We start from the raw sequence: 7,579 nt of genomic DNA, 5'->3' as shown, positions 1-7,579 counted from the left end.
TCAGGTATTGCAGCGACATTAATGGAAGGAGGAAGAACAGCCCACTCTGCCCTTAAGTTGCCACTTAATATTTCCCGACAAGAAAATCCCACATGTCATATAAATAAAACAAGCGGCCAGGCACAAGTTCTTATAGAATGTAAATTGGTAGTATGGGATGAGTGTACGAAGGCTCATAAAAAATCTCTTGAGGCCCTCAACGCAACACTTCAAGATCTTAGAGGAAACTGCAGTTTAATGGGAGGAGCTCTGGTACTCCTGTGTGGAGACTTCCGTCAAACTCTGCCTGTCATTCCAAAATCGACTCCAGCCGATGAAATTTATGCCTGTTTAAAATATTCTGTTCTATGGAATCATGTCCAAGAAATTAGCCTTAAACAAAACATGTGAATCCTCTTAAGAGATGGGAATGCTCAAAATTTTGCAAATAAACTTTAGGAGATTGGAGAAGATAGATTAGTTATTGAAGCATCTGGTATGATTAAATTGTCATCAGATTTATGTGTATCGGTGAAAACTGTCCGCGATATGATACAAGCAGTCTATCCTAACGTTAATCAAAATTACAAAAATTTAGAATGGTTGCGAGAAAGAGCCATTCTTGCTCCTAAGAACGATGATGTTAATGAAATTAACAAGGAGATACTAGCCATGCTGCCAGGAGACGTGATTGAATATAAATCGGTTGATACCGTAGTGGATGCTGACGAAGCCGTCAATTATCCAACGGAATTCCTAAATTCACTTGATCCAGCTGGATTGCCACAACATCGCCTTATACTTAAAGTAGGATCTCGAATCATTTTATTGCGAAATTTTGATCCACCAAAACTCTGCAATGGGACACGATTGTGTGTGACAAAATTAATGAAAAATATAATCCAGGCAGTCATTTTAACTGGAAAAGGAAAAGGTGAAATAATTTTTATTCCACGGATACCTCTAATCCCAACTGATCTTCCCTTCAACTTTAAAAGATTACAGTTTCCAGCCCGGCTAGCTTTTTCAATTACCATTAATAAATCACAGGGACAGTCTTTAAAGTTTTGTGGTATTGATCTAAGATCGCCATGTTTTAGCCACTTTATGTTGCTTGCTCCTGAGTAGGTTTGCCTAAAAATTTATATATTCTTTCTCCTGGATATGAAACAAAAAATGTAGTTTATAAACAGGTGTTGAATAAAAAAGATTCTTAAATTTGTATGAAGTAGTGTATTATTGTACTTTATGATTTGTTGTTTTTATTTATGTAGTATATTTATATTATTGTTTCTCCCTAACCCGTGCAAAGCCGGGTATTCAGCTAGTATATATATACTATATATATATATTTGAGGGTCGCGGTAGTCTGGAGTTATAGCGTCGGGCTACTGACCGGAGGGTCCCGGGTTCGATTCCCGGGTTAGTCTCTGAGTAACTGCAGCTCCGCCCAAGCCATGTGATTTTTCGGGTACCAAATCTTCCTGGGAAACCATAGCGGGCACTGGGAAAGGAACTGGCCCCCCTTCCCTGATATGTGATTTTCACACGCCGTCGGGCTTAGCACTGAGGGAACTCTACCATCACCTACCAAACCGACCTTCGGGTTGATTACTCTGTTCATGGTTTATATGTCTATGTATAGATTTCTATGTATTATATATATATATATATATATATATATATATATATATATATATATATATATATATATATATATATATACATTCAAACACGAAATCCCGCCAAACGGCGAATAAATACTCATATATACAGAAACATATATAAGGAAAAGGGATAGGAACACGTATAAAGGACGAACACAATAGAGGTGGGGAAGGCGGAATCGAACGGATCACAAGAGTAAAAATATTTCCTCAACCGGGACTCGAACACCGGATCTTTCCACTTGCCGGGCGGATGCTCTTAACCACTTGAGCTATGATATAAATTATTTTATTCGGCTCAGAATATTACAGAGTTTGTTAGCATTATGCATAATATCAGGTCACAGATTATGGGTACATCATGTTTTTCTTTAGTATAAGTGTATACATGGATAAATACATTATACATATACCCCACATACATATCCACTTGTACATACATACGCACACATGCACATCCACACGCACATACATAAGCATATGCATACAGACGCATACTCGTACATTTGACCATTAACATTTAGAAAGAAAAAAGAAAGGAAGACAAGGTCCACAGATATTAGGAGGGAGATTTTAGCTAGCAATGGAAAATTATGTATTGTAAGAAATTATCAATGGCAGGGTTGAAATTATCGATTCAATCAGTCATTCAGAAAAAAAAAAACTCTTCAACGATGGACGAAGTGTGTCCGGCACCGGGTGGCTACCGGACATCACTTCCCAGAGTTCTGATCGTGGCTAGCGTCGCTCCGGTCGCGACTCGACCCCGGGTGACGAGTGCTTCGCCGTTTCCTGGGACGCCTCGTCCAACGGGTCGACGAGCGAGGACGCGGCATTTCGCTACATCCCTCCCCCCCGGCCTCGTCCGAAGAGGAAGAGCCAGCCGTGGTCCCCACGAAGACCGGGTAACTCGGCAGCGTTCCACAGGGGGCCTTCTTCGAAGGAGCACCGCTGGGGGCCGCCAAGGGGCAGGAGGTACCCTCGGGGAGGGTCGGAGTGGCGGGCTGGGGCTCATCTGCGGAAGGGTTGTGGTCGGGAAAAATCAGGGGCGATAGTTGCTTGTGGTCCGTATCTTGAGAAGCGCTGGGAAGATCGTCGACACCTTGGCTGTCCTTAATGGGGAAAGAAGATGGGGTATGTGGGATTTTTGACTTTGGGAAACTTGTATGCGGGTCGACTTCCGGGGTCGGTGACGCTTCCTTTACAGTCAATGATAAAGGGGTCGAGGGATGAGCTGTTGGGGACGGGAAAACATCGCAATCAGATGCATCCTCCTCACCTGTCACCAGAGGTTCTCCGGGTGTTTGAAACCCGTGATGCAAGGATCGCGTAGCGAGGGCGTCGATGGCGTGAGCGGGGGGAGGGGGGGCGAAAGACCATCCCTCCTCATTTGACGAGCTCACGGAGACGGGGGCTGGAGGTCGTGTGATATTAGGCGAGGTGGTAGGTACGAGAGCCATTTTTAGATCCGTATTCGAGTCCAGGAGCTTGGGTTTGTCAGCCCTCTTCTTTTTCGGTTCCCTTTCCTCCGTTGACGATTTTCGCTCCCGCTGACATTTCCCTCCAATTGAAGGGAGATGCGGGGGACCGACGGGAGCAGCCGGGGCCGCACCCTCGATGAGTAGAAGCGACCGCGCTCTCTCCTCCACAGCCACTTCGGGCTCGTCCATCTCCACGGCGGCGTTAGGGTTGGAGGGCATCGTCATTGCCTCCACATAGCTCTTACCTCCCTGGTTCCGAGGGCAGGTCTTGCGCTCGTGACCTTCTTGGTTACAGCGGGCGCAAGTGCGGCGCTGACCCTCATAGATGATGATGGCCCGGTTGCCGCCGATGTGGAGGTACGAGGGGATATTTCTCTCGACCGTCATCCGCACAACCCTGGTGCCAGTAAGCACCCGCGCCATATTTTCTCCCTCCCACCTGTTCTCCCACGAGCGATGTATTTTACCAAAGCGTTGGAGCTCGCCTGTTATGTCTTCCAATGGGGTCTCCACGGGGAGACAAAGAACCCTGACATTACACGGGCTGCCGGAAGTCACGTCAATTGTTATTGTCGTCCTCTGGTCACTTAAAGACGGAAACGGTAGTTTCCGCGGAGTATTGTCTAAAATCCTAGTCATTGTAGCTTCGTTTGCCAACTTCAGGAATATCAAATGGCGATTGTATCCAAATTGGATCGCCACTATCTCTTCGGGTGTGAGGCCCAGCGACTCTAACGTGAAGAGGTGGACCTCCAACGGGGTAGGGGGCTTCGCCTTCTCGTCAACTTGCAAGGCGAGCGTGTTTAAGCGGCGCACAGCCATTTGAAGAAATCAAATTCAGCACACTAGCATGAAGAAGGAAAGCGCAACAAAAAAAAAACGAGCACTTTAAAGGGAAATAAAACACTCACGAACGCTCCCTCCCCGCCACACGCACCCGGCGGTAGCAAACAAAAGGAGCCTAAGCTCTACACCAGGAGTCAAGGTCAGTCTTGATCCACTAAACAAAACAAAAGTACGGCCTTCCCGGCGGAAGAAGTCGAGAGTCAAACTGCACGCTTCTTGATGAACTAGGCGGTCAACCGCCGCTTGAAACAAAACACGATCGGAACCTCGATTTCCGAGAGAGTCCGGCAGTGCCGCTCTCCAAACCCCGGCGGCCGAAGCCTCGGACGCCGGCGATTTTAGACACTCGGTGAACACAGGCACGTCCTGCTGTCAAGGCAGCTATCGAGGATATGTAATTTTCCCTGAGATCCGTGGGTCTTATATGTCACCAAGCGCCCCGATTCTTTAGCCAAGAGATGTCGTCATCTCTTTCTTCTGGCTATGCGTGCCACGAAACGCACTGTTCCTTTCCTGTATGATGTTGTATGAATTCTAACCACTGGCCTTTCCTCTTGTGTATTGTCTATGTCTCCTTTGGTGGGTGAAACAGCCCCCTGACGCCATCTCTTGGCTAAAGAATCGGGGCGCTTGGCGACATATAAGACCCACGGATCTCAGGGTAAATTACATATCCTCGATAGCTCAAGTGGTTAAGAGCATCCGCCCGGCAAGTGGAAAGATCCGGTGTTCGAGTCCCGGTTGAGGAAATATTTTTACTCTTGTGATCCGTTCGATTCCGCCTTCCCCACCTCTATTGTGTTCGTCCTTTATACGTGTTCCTATCCCTTTTCCTTATATATGTTTCTGTATATATGAGTATATATATATATATATATATATATATATATATATATATATATATATATATATATATGTGTATATAAGAGCGTGGTCTGAAAAGTTTTAGAAAAATTTCCTCACCTCAAAATGTTCAGAAAAAATGTCTTGTGCCTTTGTTAGGTCGGAAACTTTTCAGACCACCCATGTATAAATATATATATATATATATATATACATACATACATTCATGAAACTTTTGTGAAAGTCTCACGGATGTGACTAATATTGTACACTAAGGTAGCCCTGGCGAACACAAACCCAAAAAAAGTTCCCTCTCTCCCTTAAGAAAGGTGACAGCGCCCCTGAAAATTAAGGATGCGTGCGAATTTTCTTGTATTTTTGTGCTTTTGCTCGCTATAATGTCTTGGTGTAATATATATATATATATATATATATATATATATATATATATATACATATATATGTATTACAATTTATAATACAAAGATGTATTATTTTTATCGTATTAGGATATAATGAAATACTACCTTGATCAAAAAGTTCCCGGAATAACCACCGTGTGGCGCTCCCATCGTTCCGATTTGAGTTCTGTTTTTTTGTTAAATTGGTACATCTGTTGTTGATATTCCCTATAAATCTTAGTGTCATAACTTGACATTTGCAAAAGTTACGGTCGGTTTTCGGTATGTCCATCAGTGCTTCCTGCGATTACTTCCTCTCGGCTGCTAAAACGCGTTCCCCGTAATGGTTTTTTAACTCGATTGAACAGAAAGAAGTCACAGGGAGCCAAATCAGGTGAATTCGGTGGCTGTTGGATGGTATTTGTTGCATTTTTCGTCAAAAAATTACGAATAATGATAGCACTGTGCGACGGTGCGTTATCATGGTGCAAAATCCACGAGTTTTCTGCCCACATTTCTGGTCTCTTTCGGCGAATTGCTTCACGCAAACGTCTCATAACGCCCAAATAATACTCTTTGTTTACTGTCTGGCCTTCTGGCAAAAATTCATGATGCACTACACCGTTGTAATCCATGAAAACCGTCAGCATTGCCTTCTTTTTTGACCGAAAACGACGTGGTTTTTTTGGTCTCGGCTCATTTGGTGAACGCCATTCACTTGCCTGATGTCTGGATTGCGTGTCGTACTCATAAACCCACGTCTCGTCTCCAGTAATGATCCTTTTGATGAATGTGGGATCGGATTCAGCCTCGCAAATCATGTCTTTTGCGACGTCAACACGGTCTCTTTTTTGCATGAAATTGAGGTCTTTTGGCACCAACTTTGCTGCTACACGACGGAAACCCAAATCATTAACCACAATGTCTTTGGCGGATCCATAGGCAATGTTCAAGTCCTCCGCTATTTCTCTGATGGTTAATTTGCGGTTATTGACCAACATTTCTTTTACTTTATCAATTTTTTCACCGACTTTCGATGTCGATGGTCTGCCACTGCGTTCATCATCTTCGATTGACTCACGACCACTTCTGAACCGCTCGTGCCACTGGTAAACGACCGTTTTTTTTAGAGAATCGTTGCCGAAACACTTTTCCAACATTTCCAACGTCCGTGCGCCACTAAATCCGTTTTTTACGCAAAATTTAATACAAGTTCGTTGTTGCAAATTTAAATCCATTTCTGAAATTGTAAAAAATCGCCAACACACACAGAGATAGATGTACTCTTGGCTACGTAACTTTTGCAAATGTCAAGTTATGACACTAAGATTTAAAGGGAATATCAACAACAGATGTACCAATTTAACAAAAAATAACAGAACTCAAATCGGAACGATGGGAGCGCCACACGGTGGTTATTCCGGGAACTTTTTGATCAAGGTAGTAGTTATTTGAAGATTGTTCCAAGTTTAGTTTCTTAGGTTCCAAGTTAGTTTTCAATTGGTTTTACAGTTTTACTTATTCCTATTAATCTTGAAACACGTGAGAAAAGCAGATGACCGCAGTGTTAAGACATCGTCCGTCGAATATGACGTTAAAATGTTTATCTCTTTCAGCTTTAATTTGAAAACAGTCTAATACTAAAGCATATTTTTTCTCCGTCTTTCCTCGTCTCCCTCATTCGTTGCTATCGTTAACTACCAATCCATTTTAAATGACATAAATTTCTTCAGTTGTCGCGCCTCCCATTATTATTAATACTACTATTTTAGCATTATTTGATTAAGAGACTGAAATGTGTACCGTTTGCGTGCCGGGATGTTGTTTTTATCACCGATAAATTAAGCTGATTAATCCGTTGAGGTCAAACATGCGTCGGACTCAGAATTATACTCTTTATAAGAGGAAATTTCGTCTCTTCCTCGGAATTGAATAAAAACTTTTTATTGCGCCTCTTCCGTTAGAGCTTCGAAACTTCATTCGTCATCTAAACGGAAAAACATGAGAGCTTCATAATTGTTTTTTTTCGTAGTTTCGTCACGAAAGGAAACAAGTCGTAAAAGCCCAGAGGGGGGTTAGGGGAAGGTAAAATACTTGAGGGGAGGAGGAGGAGGGAAGAGTACGTAGGGCTGTTGGGATTAGGAATGGGGCAACGAGAAAGAGGGGATGAAGGGGGGCAAGAGTCCAATCGACGTAATGAATTTTTAATAACTCCGACGCGGAAGATTATCTCTCGAAGCGATGGCTTTTTCGTTGTTTTCTCGCAATTAATTCCTTTTACCGCTGAGCCGCTAAAAATAAAGGCATAAAAACGACTCATTTACTTTTACAACTCCAGCCCAAGTTATCGTCACTTAACTGT

This window comes from Hetaerina americana, unplaced genomic scaffold (assembly GCF_022747635.1).
Source record: "Hetaerina americana unplaced genomic scaffold, ioHetAmer1.1.p SCAF_10, whole genome shotgun sequence".
NCBI classification, from domain to species: Eukaryota; Metazoa; Arthropoda; class Insecta; order Odonata; family Calopterygidae; genus Hetaerina; species Hetaerina americana.
The sequence above is the reverse complement of the archived record's forward strand: the minus strand, read 5'-3'. Positions refer to the sequence as shown.